Genomic DNA, 16,254 nt, shown 5'->3' with positions numbered 1-16,254 from the left:
AGGTATTTCTCACACCATCCACTCCATCGCTGTGAAGTACTGGTGGCCCACCTTGGTGCAGGATGTCACTCGGTATGTCAACTCCTGTTCCGTATGTGCTCAAACCAAGTTCCCCCAGAATTCTCCAGCAGGGAAGCTCCTTCCGCTTCCCGTGCCTCAGCAACCTTGGTCACATCTAACCATTGACTTTGTAACCAATCTTCCCCCCTCTGATGGTTTCACCATCATTCTGGTGGTAGTGGATAGATTTTCCAAGTCATGTCGATTAATCCCTCTTTCTGGTCTCCCCACTGCTCTCCAGGTCGCTGAGGCACTCTTCCAGAAGGTCTTCCGGCATTATGGCAGAGGACAGAGTCTCTGACTGTGGCCCCAAATTCACATCACGAATTTGGAGGGTCTTCTTGGAGAAGCTCGGGGTGACGGTCAGCCTCACTTATGGGTATCGGCCTCAGTCCAATGGGCAGGTGGAGAGGATGAACCAGGAGCTGGGGAGGTTCCTGAGGAGTCACTGTCAGAACCGGCAGGGTTCCCTAGGTAGAGTATGCCCAGAACTCCCCACATCACTCCTCCACTGGGTTGACCCCCTTCCAGTGTGTTTAGGGTTTCCAGCCGGCCCCGTGGACCCCGGGCCAGACCGCGGCTCCTGCAGGAGATGAGTGGTTCTGGTGCGCGGAGGAGGTGTGGAGCGACGCACACGTGAGACTCCAGTGAGCCGTCCATTGTTAGAAGAAACAGGCAGACCGCAGTGAGACCCCTGTGTTCCATCCTGGGGACCGCGTCTGGCTCTCTACCAGGAACCTCTGCCTGCTCTGCAAGAAACTGAGCCCCCGGTTTGTGGGGCCATTCAAGGTTCTCTGGAGGGTCAATGAGGTGACGTACAGGTTACAACTACCCAGTCACTATCATATCTCACCCTCTTTTCATGTCTCCCTTCTTAGGATAGTGGTTCCTGGTCCCCTAGCTGATACTGTCCCCCATGACACACCTCCACTCCCTTTGGACATTGAGAGGGGGTCCGGCATATGCTGTCAGATCTCTATTGGACTCCTGACGTCGTGGAGGTCGGCTCCAATATCTGGTGGACTGGGAGGGGTATGGCCCAGAGGAGCGGTGTTAGGTTCCGGTGGCGAACATTCTGAACCCCAACATCATCCGTGATTTCCACCTTCACTGCCCGGACCGAGCCGCTCCTCTAGGTCGTCCCTCTGGTCGGCGTCCATCTGCAGCTGGAGCCGCGCTTCGGTGAGAGGTACTGTCACTTCTTCTCCTGCTCCTCCCCTCCGGCGTATGACGTTGCCAGAATACTAACCACCAGTCCTGGGACTCATCATTACGCACACCTGGCACTCATTACGTGCCCCTGTTAATCATTATGATTCACACCTGGACTTCATTACCTTACCATCATTTCCTCCCCTTTATATGTCACTCTCTTATGTTCTCTCACCAGTTGGTATTATGCTTGTTTACCGGCGTATAGCCACATGGAATTGTCTCATTTCTGGCTTTGTTGTTTTATTAAACCTCTCTGGGGTATGTGGGATGCTAGCGTCCCACGTGCGGGACACACTCGCCAACAGCCAGTGAAATAGCAGGGCGCCAAATTCAAAACAACAAAATCTCATAATTCACATTTCTTAAACATACAACTATTTTATCCCATTTTAAAGATACACTTATCGTTAATCCAACCACAGTGTCCGATTTCAAAAAGGCTTTACGTCGAAAGCATAACATTAGATTATGTTAGGACAGCGCCTAGACAACAAAAACCACACAGCCATTTTCCAAGCAAGGAGAGGCGTCACAAAAACCAGAAATACAGCTAACATTAATCACTAACCTTTGATGATCTTCAGATGGCACTCATAGGACTTCATGTTACACAATACATGTATGTTTTGCTCGATAAAGTTCATATTTATATCCAAAAACCCAAATTTTATATTGGCGTGTAATGTTCAGAAATGTTTTGCCTCCCAAAACTTCCGGTGAATGAGCACATCAATTTACAGAAATACTCATCATAAATGTTGATAAAATATACAACTGTTATTCAAAGAATTATAGATACACTTCTCCTTAATGCAACCGCTGTGTCAGATTTCAAAAAAGCTTTATGGCGAAAGCAAACTTTGCAATAATCTGAGTACAGCGCTCAGACAACAAAAGAAGCCATACAAATACCCGCCATTTTGGAGTCAACAGAAGTCAGAAATAACATTATAAATATTCACTTACCTTTGATGATCTTCATCGGAATGCACTCCCAGGAATCCCAGTTCCACAATAAATGTTCATTTTGTTCGATAAAGTTAATCTTTATGTCCAAATACCTCCATTTTGTTTGCGCGTTCAGTCGAGTAATCCAAATGCATTGTGCTCGCGCAGTAAGTTCAGACGAAAAGTCAAAAAAGTTATATTACAGTTCGTAGAAACATGTCAAACGATGTATAGAATCAATCTTTAGGGTGTTTTTATAAATCGTCCATAATATTCCAACCGGATGATTCCTTTGTCTTCAGAAATGAAAAGGAACACACCTAACTCTCATGGGAGCGCCCGTGATTGAGCTCATGTCATTTTCTCAGTCATCTGACTCCATATGCTCTTATTCTCTCCCCATTCACAGTAGAAACATGAAACAACGTTCTAAAGACTGTTGACATCTAGTGGAAGCCTTAGGAAGTGCAAAATGACCCCACAGACACTGTGTATTAGATAGGCAATCACTTGAAAAACTACAAACCTCAGATTTCCACACTTCCTGGTTGGATTTTTTCTCAGGTTTTTGCCTGCCATATGAGTTCTGTTTTACTCACAGACATCATTTAAACAGTTTTCGAACCTTCGGAGTGTTTTCTATCCAAATCTACTAATAATATGCATATCCTACCTTCTGGGCCTGAGTAGCAGGCAGTTTACTACGGGCATGCTTTTCATCCGGACATCAAAATACTGCCCCCTACCCCGATTAAGTTAAACGTTTCACCTGCACCTGCTTTCCGACTCACAGCTCCGTTATTACTTTGGTACACATAAATATAAAATAGATATATGTACTGGGTTCTATTCTATATTTATGGTGGAAAACAAGATGACACAAGTTAAAATATCTTAAAATACTTAAGAATATGGAGTTCAATGGGGCCGTGTTTAATGGACGCTGATGATGTCAGAGGCATCTCACAAGGTTTAACAAGGAGGATGTACGTCAGACAGTGACCACGTGTCACACACCCAGGAGACAACGACCTAATACTCTTTTGTCTGTGACCAATAGAACCATTATATCGATGACTGTTTTCAAAGGCTCTTTGACTAACTTTGATAATTTATGGCTAAACTGAAGACTACTGATTTCAATGGTCAATTGTTTTCAGTACAGTGTTCCAGTTGTCATCTCACATGTTTATCTAAATCACTACTATGAATGTGTCATACTGTATACAGAGCATAAAGTAGTCCAGCTAAACAGGGTTGGAAGCTGTTTACTTACCAATGGTCCTGGTCATCATTTTTGGGAATCTTTTACTCCTAAAGACACAAACTTTGAATAGGCCTTGAGTTTATTGTCTGTAGGCTACAATGAGTTGTACTGCTTGACAAATGTGGAAGTTAATTGTTTACTCCCTCAGTGTGGTTCACCAGGGGTGTATTCATCAGGGCATGACGTGGAAAATGTTTTAAAACATTTTGCAATGGAAAACAAATAGTAGCATTGAGTTAAATATTGAACGTTCCAAACTGTGCAGTGTAACTACTGGGCCAGGTGAGAAGCTGATTGTGGAGAAAGATTGTGTTTAAAGATTTTGTAGTTAACAGTAGATGTTTAAAAAAAACATTAAACGTGACAAACATACAAGAATATAAAAAAAATTGATTAGACCTGTGGCGGTCACAATTTCCTCAGCCTGTGATTGTCAAGCAAATAACTGTCAGTCTCACGGTAATTGACCGTTAATTAACAAACACATTTAGCATCTCCTAACTTCCACACGTCGCCTTCAAGCCATTTTAAAAAGTCTAATAAATCCATGCAATATAGCCTACACTTTCACAATAAATCCATTATTTATTTTAGACAGATCTAAAGAAGCATGATATGAAGAATATGTAGTCTACTTCAGAAGAAAAGAATAGCATACTCTGAGTTGTCCTTATGTTAGGTCCTGATGTGGCTATGCCAAATGGCTGTGGGCTACACTAGTTCATTTAGCAGACAATAGTTCTGTGGCATTATTTTATATTATTATATAGTATGAAGAACACAACTGAACAAAGCTGAATAAAATATAGTTTCTCCAAACGATTTGAAGGAGTGTGCACATGCGACTATTCTGTGTTGAGCAGTTCTGAATGAACTGTTCTAATGAACACGATGGGAGACAGAGCTGGTTTGAAGCGCAGGGCGCAGGTGTTTATTTGTAAAGGACCACAGGAGGAAGCAGGTAGCTGGGTCCAGGGGCAGAAGGTAGTCCAAAAACAGTACAGGGAGTCCAAAAACAGTACAGGCAGGGAAAAGGCTAGTAACCTCGTCCGGGAAATCAGGCAATAGGTTGATAACAGGAAATCCAATAGGCTAAGGTACAGGTAAAAGGCGTCGTTAGTGAGGCAGGCAAAAATTATCATACTAAGGAGGATTAAATTACGGGGAAACCAGAGCTCCGAATAGAAGTGTGTCACAAAACAAACAATACCTCACAATGATGGGTGCAAAGAACTGAACTAAATAGTGTGTGATAATGAACCTCAGGTGTGTGAACAGGTGATCAGAATTCAGGTGATTGGGATTATGAGAGTGAGCAGCATTCAGGGGATCTATGTGTTTGAGAGTGTGAGCTGGAAAGTGGGCTGGAAAGTGAGCTGCATTCAGGGGATCTACGTGTTTGAGAGTGTGAGTTGGAAGCAGACGTTACAGGTTAACAAAGAAATAGGTACTTCTTTATGCTTATTAATGTAATTACAAAGAAATAGGTACTTCTATATGCTTATTAAATTACTCTTTTTTCTTTTCTCTTTTCTCCGTATATATCAACGATGTCGCTCTTACTGCGGGTGATTCCTTGATCCACCTCTACGCAAATGACACCATTCTGTATACATCTGGCCCTTCTTTGGACACTGTGTTAACAAACCTCCAAACAAGCTTCAATGCCATACAACACTCCTTCCGTGGCCTCCAACTGCTCTTAAATGCTAGTAAAACTAAATGCATGCTTTTCAACCGATCACTGCCCGCACCCGCTCGTCCGACTAGCATCACTACTCTGGACGGTTCTGACAACGACAAATATCTAGGTGTCTGGCTAAACTGTAAACTCTCCTTCCAGACTCACATTAAGCATGTCCAATCCAAAATTAAATCTAGAATCGGCTTCCTATTTCACAACAAATCCAACAAATCCTCCTTCACTGCCAAACATACCCTCGTAAAACTTTCGATCCTACCAATCCTCGACTTTGGCGACGTCATTTACAAAATAGCCTCCAACACTCTACTCAGCAAACTGGATGCGGTCTATCACAGTGCCATCCGTTTTGTCACCAAGTGCCACCCTGTGTCATTGTTTTTTGTCGCACTGCTTTGCTTTATCTTGGCCAGGTCGCAGTTGTAAATGAGAACTTGTTCTCAACTGGCCTACCTGGCCTACCAACTGGCCTACCTTAGATGTTCTACAAACGGGCTATATGTTTACATTTTTTATACATTGTAAGGCTGCATGATGATGATTTGAAAAAAGTCACTTGAAAGGCATGAGCTCTTTTTTTTTTTTTTGGCACGTGCTGTAAACACTCCAGTTGTCTCTCATTCACAATTTGACCAGCGCTTGATAATGCCTCGAATTTCACGGTGGCATCCCCTTTGTGGCCGTAATGCACTCTAAAAGAATCCATGCCTTTTGTGGCCCGGAGTGCTGCATTGTGCCCTTCTCCCTGAGTGTGCTGCGGATTGCGTCTCTCACTCACACAGGCTACAAGTTAAGACAGATATATCGGGGACGCAACAATATGCACCTCCAATTCCAAGGTGCATATTGAAGATATTGGGGGAACTGGCCACATTTACTTTTCGTCAGCTAACAAGATGAGTAGTGTAAGGGGTGCGTACTGGCGGCAGAGAAGTCAGACGCAGCAGAGCAAAAACTGTGTTTCCAACGGCGCAGTTTAATAATAAAAACCACCGGAAAACAGAACAATCAATAAATGGGTACAAAACCTGACGCAAACCAGACATAATGTGCACAAGCACTTACAATAAACAATACCGGACAAGGACATGGGTGGAACAGAGGGTTAAATACACAACATGTAATTGATGGAATTGAAACCAGGTGTGTGGGAAGACAAGACAAAACAAATGGAAAATGAAAGGTGGATCGACGATGGCTAGAAGAACGATGACGTCGACTGCCAAACGTCGCCCGAACAAGGAGAGGGACCGACTTCGGAGGAAGTCGTGACAAGTAGGCCTAACGAACAACAAAAGCACTAGCCTATGTCTACTGTCCCCCATAGTACAAAACTCAACCTATTCTATTCTGTGAGATAAATTCTAAACAGTCTGGGACAGTTGAGGGATGCGATAGATCCCAAATTAATACAACCACTAGCATCAAAAAACATGTTTTAAGCAATGTGGGGGATGCAACAGATCAGAACGTTTAGCTTAAAATGTTGATAAACTATTAGGCTATTTCTTCACATTATAAGCACAGCAATAATGTAATAGGATATAAGCGCAAATGTTCCATTAACGGAAAACACCATTATCAAAAGTGACTGCAAATGCAATTTGGTCCCTCTCCCTGTGGCTCAGTTGGTAGAGCATAGTGTTTGCAACGCCAGGGTTGTGGGTTCGATTCCCACGGCGGGCCAGTACAAAAATTAAAAAATATTATAAAAATAAAAATATATAAAAAAATGCATGAAATGAAGTTGCTCTGGATAATAGCGTCTGCTAAATGACTAAAATGTAATTATGCATGTAATGCTTTTATTTTAAAGGTGCATTTTTATGGTGAAAATGATCTTCCCCAAACTTGAAACTCACGCGCTGCTTATATATGGCAGTTAGGCTTTACACCCCTTAATTAATGTGCTTAATTTTAAGAAGTTTTTTGGCCACTTTAGTTGTGATATAAACCTTATTATTAAAACATATAGGCCTATGGGCTAGGCTCAATGAGGTGTGCGACTAATCGCAAAAAAAGGCATTGTTTCTTATGCTGGGCATCATTCACAAGTGATAATATATAATTCAAAAGTGATAGGCTAATATTGTCACCCATCAGACTTTTCTTGATTTAATCTTGGCTTAACATATACTAATTAATATATGTGTGACATTTGTTTTGATTTAGAATGGACCATTATCATGCACCTGTATCAGAACAGGGGCAGCAGGAAGGAATACATGTCATCTATGCACTTAAATAGTGAATGGAGGACGCTTTTCCCTGTGATTTATTTTCATGTCTGCCAGGTAGGCTATACTCCTGTTGTAAATATAAGCAATGTGCTTAATATTAGGAAAGTTGAGAAATAAATATAGTAGGCCTAGCCCTAGCCTATAGAAAGCTGATGGGATCATCCACTTTTTATTAACGGCCTTCACTCTGTTTTCTCCCGCAATTGCATAGCCTATAGAAATGTTGCGCAACATGAGCTCATGGGCCCTCATGAAGTGTTTGATTAGATTTTTGAATACATTTGCATTGATGTCAGAGTGATTAGAGTGGACAATAGAGTGCTGAGTACCAGGCAGTTAGCAAGTTTGATAGGCTACTAATGACCAGCAGCAGCATCAGAGCTTGGAAAAGCCTAATTACCGTGACTAAACTTTGATTTGAAATTTAACTGCCTTCATGACTCGTGACCGGCAGTGTGGCAGTAATACAGTCACCACAACAGCCCTAAACATGATACAAGACATGTACAAAACAGAAAACAAATAAGTGGGAATTAGTAACATTTAGCCATTACTCACACAGACAGAATAAAGCACATACAAGATTTTACATTTCCTTCCTTTAGTCACAATCTTTTGATACTAATTTCATTGAAGTACTGGAACTATCAAGAAAGCAATTAAGTATCAAGTTATCACGGACAGAGAATGTATGTTTTTGGTTACTTTCTTCAGTGTATTTTAAATTAGCCATTTGTACATGACATGTAAACAGATACAGAGACACTTTTGACCGATAAAGACTTCCTGTCTCACTCTGTAGCTGGTCTCTCCCTAGTCCGGGTATTGAGACTATTCTGTAACTGGTCTCTCTCCCTAGTCTGGATATTGAGACTATTCTGCAACTGGTCTCTCTGCCTAGTCCAGGTATTGAGACTATTCTGCAACTGGTCTCTCTGCCTAGTCTGGGTATTGAGTCTATTCTGCGACTGGTCTCTCACTGTGGTCCTGATATTGAGACTATTCAGCAACTGGTCTCTCTCCCAAGTCCTTGAGTTGAGGCTATTCTGTAGTTGGTCTCCCTCATGGTCCTATTATTTAGATTATTCTGTAGCTGGTCTCTCTTTCTAGTTTTAGTGGTGAGATTATTCTGCAACTTGTCTACCTCCTTAGTCTGGGGCTGTCACACTAATATTTGATTGATCTCTCTCTGTGGTCCTTGAGTTGAAACTATTCTGTAACTGGTCCCTCTCTGTGGTCCTGGTACTTAGACTATTCTGTAGCTGGTCTCTCTCCCTACTTCTTGTATTGAGACTATTCTGTATCTGGTTTCTTTTTTAAGTCAGATTGTTATAACTAGTCTTTAATTGGTCTCTCTCTTTAATCAAATTGTTATAACTGGTCTGTAACTGGTCTCTCTCTTTAGTCATGGTGTTCTAATTGGTGTCTTGCTAGGTTCCACCTTTTGTCAGCTTGGCATTTTTGGTCCGTAGCTGGTCTTCCTCATTAGTCAGGTTGTGATAACTGGTCTGTAGCTGGTCTTGCTCTTTAGTCAGTTTGTTATAACTGGTCGGTTGCTGATCTCCTTTAGTCAGAATGCTGCAACTGGCCTTTTAATCTCTCTCGGTTGGTTAGTGATGTCCAATGACTCCTTCTGTAAAAGCAAAAAGTTCATCAAACACGTGTAACTATCACACCATTGAAGACTACAAATGTGTCAGTCAAAAACATTCTAAACTTACAGTAGACACACAGGCCTATGATCCCAGCCAGTAGGAAAACACACAGCAGCCCCAGCAACGCTGGAGGGTCTCTTCCACCACAAAAAAATTGGCTATATCACGGGGTATCGCAGTACCCTGTTTCTGATTGTATTATGTTTTCACTTTCTCAATTGATCATTAAAAATAACATGTACCACAGTACTCTCACCTGTTATTAAAAGCGTGTGTGTGTGTGTGTGTGTGTGTGTGTGTGTGTGTGTGTGTGTGTGTTGTGTGTGCGTGTGTTTGTATGGATTTGCAGTGATACCTAAACATTTAAAACCAACTTCATACTTTTTTATGGGCTTGTTGGCATACGTGTCGTCATCAATATCCATCATCCTCCCGAGTGGTGCAGCAGTCTAAGGCAGTGCGTTTCGGTTCTAGAGGCATCACTACCCTGGTTCGAATCCAGACTGTACCACAACTGGTCGTTGGGAGTCCCATAGGGCGGTGCACAATTGGCCCAGAGTTGTCCGGCCAAGCCGGCCAGTGTAGGCTGACATTGTAGATAAGAATTTGTTCTTAACTGACTTGCGTAGTTAAGTGAAGGTAAAATAAATAATTAACATCTTCATTGTTGTAGTTAGATTCTTCACATTCAATTCCACCTGAATTTGCACACATTTCTCTGTTAACACTCAAAATTGTTATACTTTAATGCACAACACAACCTCCAGAATTACGACCCCCACATTTCAAACTTCTAAACAGCCAAATATGAATCCCAATGTCCAACTAAATACGACATCTCAACATGTCCTGTCAGCCATCAGTCAAACTGTTCAATGTCATTCACTCGTCAAATGAGGGTTACATTTAGGCATTCATTCTGTGTGGTTAAGTTTAGGCATTCATTCCGAGTGGTTTAGGTTAGGTATAAAAAAGAAAAACTCAAGTGAATAAACCAGTGCCTAGTGCTGGGATTGAACCGGAGCTGTTTGAAGCCGTAGCTCACGATTTACTCCTTCCTCAAGCCCATCCACAACACCCTAGGTTGCTGTGAGAGCAGCCACTTACCGATATGACAGTTCCAACGCAGTTACACCTCTGACATTGTCAAAAACAAAAATATGCTATGCATTTTTTCGGTTAACTCGGGCTAAGGTGGATCTGATTGAATCTAGGCCTAACTCAAATACTTGAGGTGAGCTTGACTTAGCTTACCCAGTACAAAGGACCCAATGCATCGGGCCGTTTCCGTCTACCGGAATTCAGCCGACTTTGCCGGCATCTTACCAGAATCCCCCCCAGAAGCGGCCCGATGCAATTTTAAATAAATGTATACAAAATTACCCGATTTAGTCATTTTAAATATTACTATTATACATTTTATACATACAAATTATACCCACACACAAATGTTTTGTATCATTTATTTATTTATTTTTCATTACCTTTTTGGCATATCCAAATGTTTTGTACCATTGCTGCAAGTCCCGTACGGCCTCGAAAGATGCAAAGGTCGAGAGCCGTGTGTCCCCCGAAATACAACCCCCCCAGACTCGGGTCACATGACGTCGGCTGAGTCTGACTCTCAGCCCAGTGCCCCGACTCTCAGCCGGAATCAGCCCAGATCCACTGTGCTAGCTGGGCATTTTTCAGTACTTTCATTTTCTTGAGGACCTTCAATGCTGCAGAATTTTCTTGGTACCCTTCCCCAGATCTTTGGCTTGACCCAATACTGTCTCGGAGCTCTACGGACAATTCCATCAATCACATGGCTTGGTTTTTGCTCCGACGTGCAGTCAACTTTGTGACCTTATATAGACAGGTGTGTCCCTTTCCAAATAATGTCCAATCAATTGAATTTACCATAGGTGGACTCCAATCAAGTTGTAGAAACATCTCACGGATGATCAATGGAAACAGGATGGACCTGAGCTAAATTTTGTCGTAGTAAAGGGTCAGAATACTTATGTAAATATGGTTATTTGTTATTATGGGGTATTGTGTGTAGATTGCTGAGGAATTTTTTTATTTAATACATTTTAGAATAAGGCTGTAACATAACAAAATGTGGAAAAAGTGAAGGGGTCTGAATACTTTCCGAAGGCACTGTATATATTTATATATATATCTATATATATGGCGCCGGACCAGGGACAGGCAGCATTTTCATTTACCAGACATTTGAGAAATTTACTGGGTTCTCAGAATGACAGAAATCACATTTAGATTATGGTCATTCATCTTAACAGAACATGCAAGTGAGGATGCAACGAAGTGCATCTTTCTTACTGAATTTCGATGTGCACTTTGAAAATGTTAGACTACATTTATTTTTCCTCAGCCAACAAGACTAGTTACGAACAGCAGAATCACTAGCCTATGTCAATATACTATTTCCCATAGTAGAACAGTTGACCTATTCTATTGTTCAGCTTGTTGAGAAAGAAACATCCTTTTCCAAACAGACTCTGGGACAATTGACCATCCTACTGATCCTCGACTTTGGTGATGTCATCTATAAAACAGCCTCCAACACTACTCAATAAACATACTCAATAATAAGCATTAAATAAACACTACTCAATAAACTGGATGCAGTCTATCACAGTGCCATCCGTTTTGTCACCAAAGCCCCATACACTACCCACCATTGCGACCTGTACGCTCTTGTTGGTTGGCCCTCGCTTCATACTCGTCGCCAAACCCACTGGCTCCAGGTCATCTACAAGTCTCTACTAGGTAAAGCCCCGCCTTATCTCAGCTCACTGGTCACCATTGGAGCACCCACTCGTAGCACGCGCTCCAGCAGGTATATCTCACTGGTCACCCCCAAAGCTAATTCCTCCTTTGGTCGTCTTTCCTTCCAGTTCTCTGCTGCCAATGACTGGAACGAACTGCAAAAATCTCTGAAGCTGGAGACTCATATCTCCCTCACTAGCTTTAAGCACCAGCTGTCAGATCAGATCACTGCACCTGTACATAGCCCATCTGTAAACAGTCCATCTATCTACCTACCTCATCCCCATACTGTATTTATTTATTTATCTTGCTCCTTTGCACTCCAGTATCTCTACTTGCACATTCATCTTCTGCACATCTACCATTCCAGTGTTTAATTGCTATATTGTAATTACTTCGCCACAATGGCCTATTTATTGCCTTAACTTACCTCATTTGCACTCACTGTATATAGACTTTTTGTTTTCTTTTGTTCTACTGTATTATTGACTGTATGTTTTGTTTATTCCATGTGTAACTCTGTGTTGTTGTATGTGTCGAATTGCTATGCTTTATCTTAGCCAGGTCGCAGTTGCAAATGAGAACTTGTTCTCAACTAGCCTACCTGGTTAAATAAAGGTGAAATAAAAAATTTTAAAAAATTAAAATTGTGGGACGGTAGATCCCAAATTCATACAACCAGTGGGCCTAGGCTACATAAAAAAAGCAATGAGTCTGATGCAACAGATCAGAACGTTTAGCTTAAAATGTTGATAAACTGTTTTTTCTTCACATCATAAGCGTAGCAATGCGCACAAGGCCGTAGGCTACGCACGAATGTTGGTTCCATAATACAATTAGCGGAAAACACCATAGTGAAAGTGACAGATGGAAATATCCTTTAGAAATTTAGAGAGGGGAAATCTAAAGATGCAACAACTATGGGTTGCTAATATGACTAATAGGATTGTGTATTTGGCTACCGGACAATGAAAGAAAGTTGAAAACCAATAGAACATGAGAGAAATAGGCTACTGGTTTCAATAGCATATGGAAGTCTTTATAAAATATTTTGCCAAGGCTACTTTGAAGCAAGGTAAAGCATACCTCATAATAGGTAGTAAAACATTCAGGATTCAAATATGTTTTCAAAATGCATGCTGCCTCCAGCTCATTGCAAAGTAGTGTGCGACACACTGATGAAGTCTGCCTTCCTGCCTATGCATTTGAATGGTGAATGGGAAGCGCGCTTCAATTAGGCTACCATGAGAAGTAGGCCTAAAAAATATTAGCTCTTTTTAATCGTGGCTATCAAAAAAATGTTAACACATGATTGCATTTGGAATTGACACGCAATGATTGGGCTTATAAAAGCGCTGTCTGACAGATTGTCCATTCAAAGGCTCTGGATCTGTAATGGCTTTCGTCATAATGAGAAGGGGACCAAAACGCTGCGTGGTAAGTGCTCATATTTATTACTATAATGAAACACTTAAACAAAGAAACAAAAAACGAACACAAACACTTCCGTCAGGCAACAGATAACTAAACGGAAAACAACTACCCACAAACACAGGTGGGAAAAGGCTGCCTAAGTATGATTCCCAATCAGAGACAACGATAGACAGCTGCCTCTGATTAGAAACCATACTCGGCCAAAACAAAGAAATACAATACATAGAATGCCCACCCCATATCACACCCTAACCTAACTTAACAGAGAAAACGGCTCTCTCAAGTCAGGGCGTGACAGGATAAGTATGCTGTGCGCATGTGATTAATACGATTCATAAGGAATATACACAAGCGGCAATTTAATTACACTAAATTATGCAAATTAACCCATGGACGATAAGTATGACCAGTCAAATGCTAGGACATTTATCTTTATCAGATATGCTACTGCGGCTGCTATACAGATATAGGCATACAGAAGCAGGCTAATTCGTTCATTTTCGTTCCAAATCTTTTTGTAAAAATAAGCATTATATTGTTAGATTATAGGAGTAACTCTGGTTGGCCTAAAACATTATTCCTCAAGTTTAACTGTCAGAGTCAGTTGGAGTGCCAGTGTGCACTGCATTCATATCATAGGCATGCAGTATAATAGGCTAATGGCCACACCCACTAAACCTTCACAAAAGTTTTTCAACGTTATTAAGGTAATATCCAAAGTATATCAAGCCATTGTTTATAGGGAAAATACGAGCAGGATATTATATCTAAGCAACCAGAACATTACAGTTGGAACCTCATTTGGCCAAAGAAAATGGCTCAACATAATGAAATAAAACACTTGCGAACTGGTTTTGAACAGGCTACAATATATTGCAGCAATTACCAATAAAGGCTAGTGCCTACCGTACCCAACACATGACAACAATAGGCTGATGATATTTATTTTACGACAGGCCTACTTAAAACCTATCCTAAACTAAATACGGAACACAAAATTCAAAAGACAGATTCAAACATAATTTAGCCAAAGACAATGTCGCAACAGAATGAAACAAAACATGTTTTGCAATAAATAGGCCTACAATAATAACAATGATATACAATAATAATAATAATGATAAAACAAATTATTATAAATACTAAGAAAAAATAATTCAGTTCCAAAACTGCATCCTACCTGAATAGTGAATTGCGTAGTAGCTTGCATTCGGCCATATGTGTGGTATTAAGAAAGAATGTCTTCTATCATGTAAATGACATAGAATGCATGAATTGTGTTCATAAAAGGCCAATTTCTTCCTTACCCTGCTAAAGAAATCCATGAAAATCCCCATGCGTGGAAATCCTAAAAATTTGTGTGCTCAAATAGAATGTGATTATAGATGCATGCAATGCTTTACCCCTAACTCACCGCGATGCACTCTTCCCACAGCTATGCAAAGGACCACATGTTATGTCAACATCAGCATCTCCTTTCGATTTTTGGCCCAAACAGTTATGAGCTAATATAGCACTGGCTGGTAGGTTCAGATATAAGGTAACATGTGGTTAACTCTGGATTTTCCAGAAAATGGTTGAAAACAGAAAATCTGTGTAACTAAAGTTTAGTCAAGCTCAAGTAAAACTGAATGTTCAAGTTGCACAATGCTGCACAGAAGTGTTTCATATCCCTCCCTCTCTTAAGCACAAATGCTATAGGGGTAAAAGTTATACTTTCAGTGAAAATTAATGGTTCAGCTACTCCAAAATTCCAACGCATGGAAGACTTGGAAGGCTGAATGCCAACATGTACACCTTACTTTTAAGCCCTGTCAACTGCCATTTTATGACAATGTTAAGTGTTCAAACTTGGTTCTGAACTTTCTAACCCTGTTCGTGTCCCGACCTACAGTAACTCAGTCACTGGTTGTTGAACTCCTTTCAGGAGGTGGGTTCTAGAATGATTTTAATCAACAACCGTGTTACTGAACGACCCATGACAGGCATAGCTAGTAACATCACAGTCATTCAGCATACAACATTCATCTTGTCCCCATTTACTTTAGTAACATCTGAAACCAAGTTTATTTTCAACACCTTCAAAAGTGTTATTTTGACACCAGTTCAGTGAGTTAATTCAAAACAACACAGACAAGTATAAAATGACAAGGGAGTTACTTAAAAACGACATGGACAAGTGTGGAATGGCATTTAATGTAATTTTAACAACAAATCCAGTGGTTTTAACACTTGAGCTTTTACTGTGAATCCTTCACTGTTTCAATCCGTTTTCTTCCATTTGGTGCCTAATAAACATGACATAGTATCCCTCTCTGGAATTCCATTCTGCAGGCGTAAGTAATAATGAGTGTTTTGGCCTTGTGAGTGTTTGATGCCAGTCCCCATTAAATATTGATAATGGCACATACAGGGGTCCAAAGGTGCCAGTCTGCACCCACTGCCTCAAGGCTGACTGGGGAAGTAGTCCCGTCACACTATTTCCTCACAACGCACAACACACACACACACGCACGCTGAACTATTTTTGTATGCAAATCTAGGTCTTTGGAAAACAAAATTTTGACAATATCCAAGTATATGTTTCAAATTGTCATGAGTTTAGTCCCTCCACAAAAAAAGACTAGTGATGACTGAGTTGTGTTCAGTCTCTTGAGTTCATTCTGGAGAAAATAAATAGAACATACGCATTCCTATGCATTATGGCTGCTTTAGGGACCATTTCACCCCACAAAGAATACGTGTCCTGCCAACAATCCACTCTGTTGAATGAAACAGTTAATACCAACTAGTCTAACATTAGCGTATCATCTGGATAAGCTGAAGCACAGGAATGTGAGGAGTGCTTCCAACGTGCCTGCTGCAACCTTGCAGGGCCCTACAGCCCTGGGGGCTTGGCACAGGGCTGTCAAGGAGAGAGATGAGAGGGAGGAAGGGAGGGAGGGATGGGAGAGA

The sequence above is a fragment of the Salmo salar genome, chromosome ssa02 (genome assembly GCF_905237065.1).
Source record: "Salmo salar chromosome ssa02, Ssal_v3.1, whole genome shotgun sequence".
NCBI lineage: Eukaryota > Metazoa > Chordata > Actinopteri > Salmoniformes > Salmonidae > Salmo > Salmo salar.
This window is presented reverse-complemented; position numbering follows the sequence as displayed.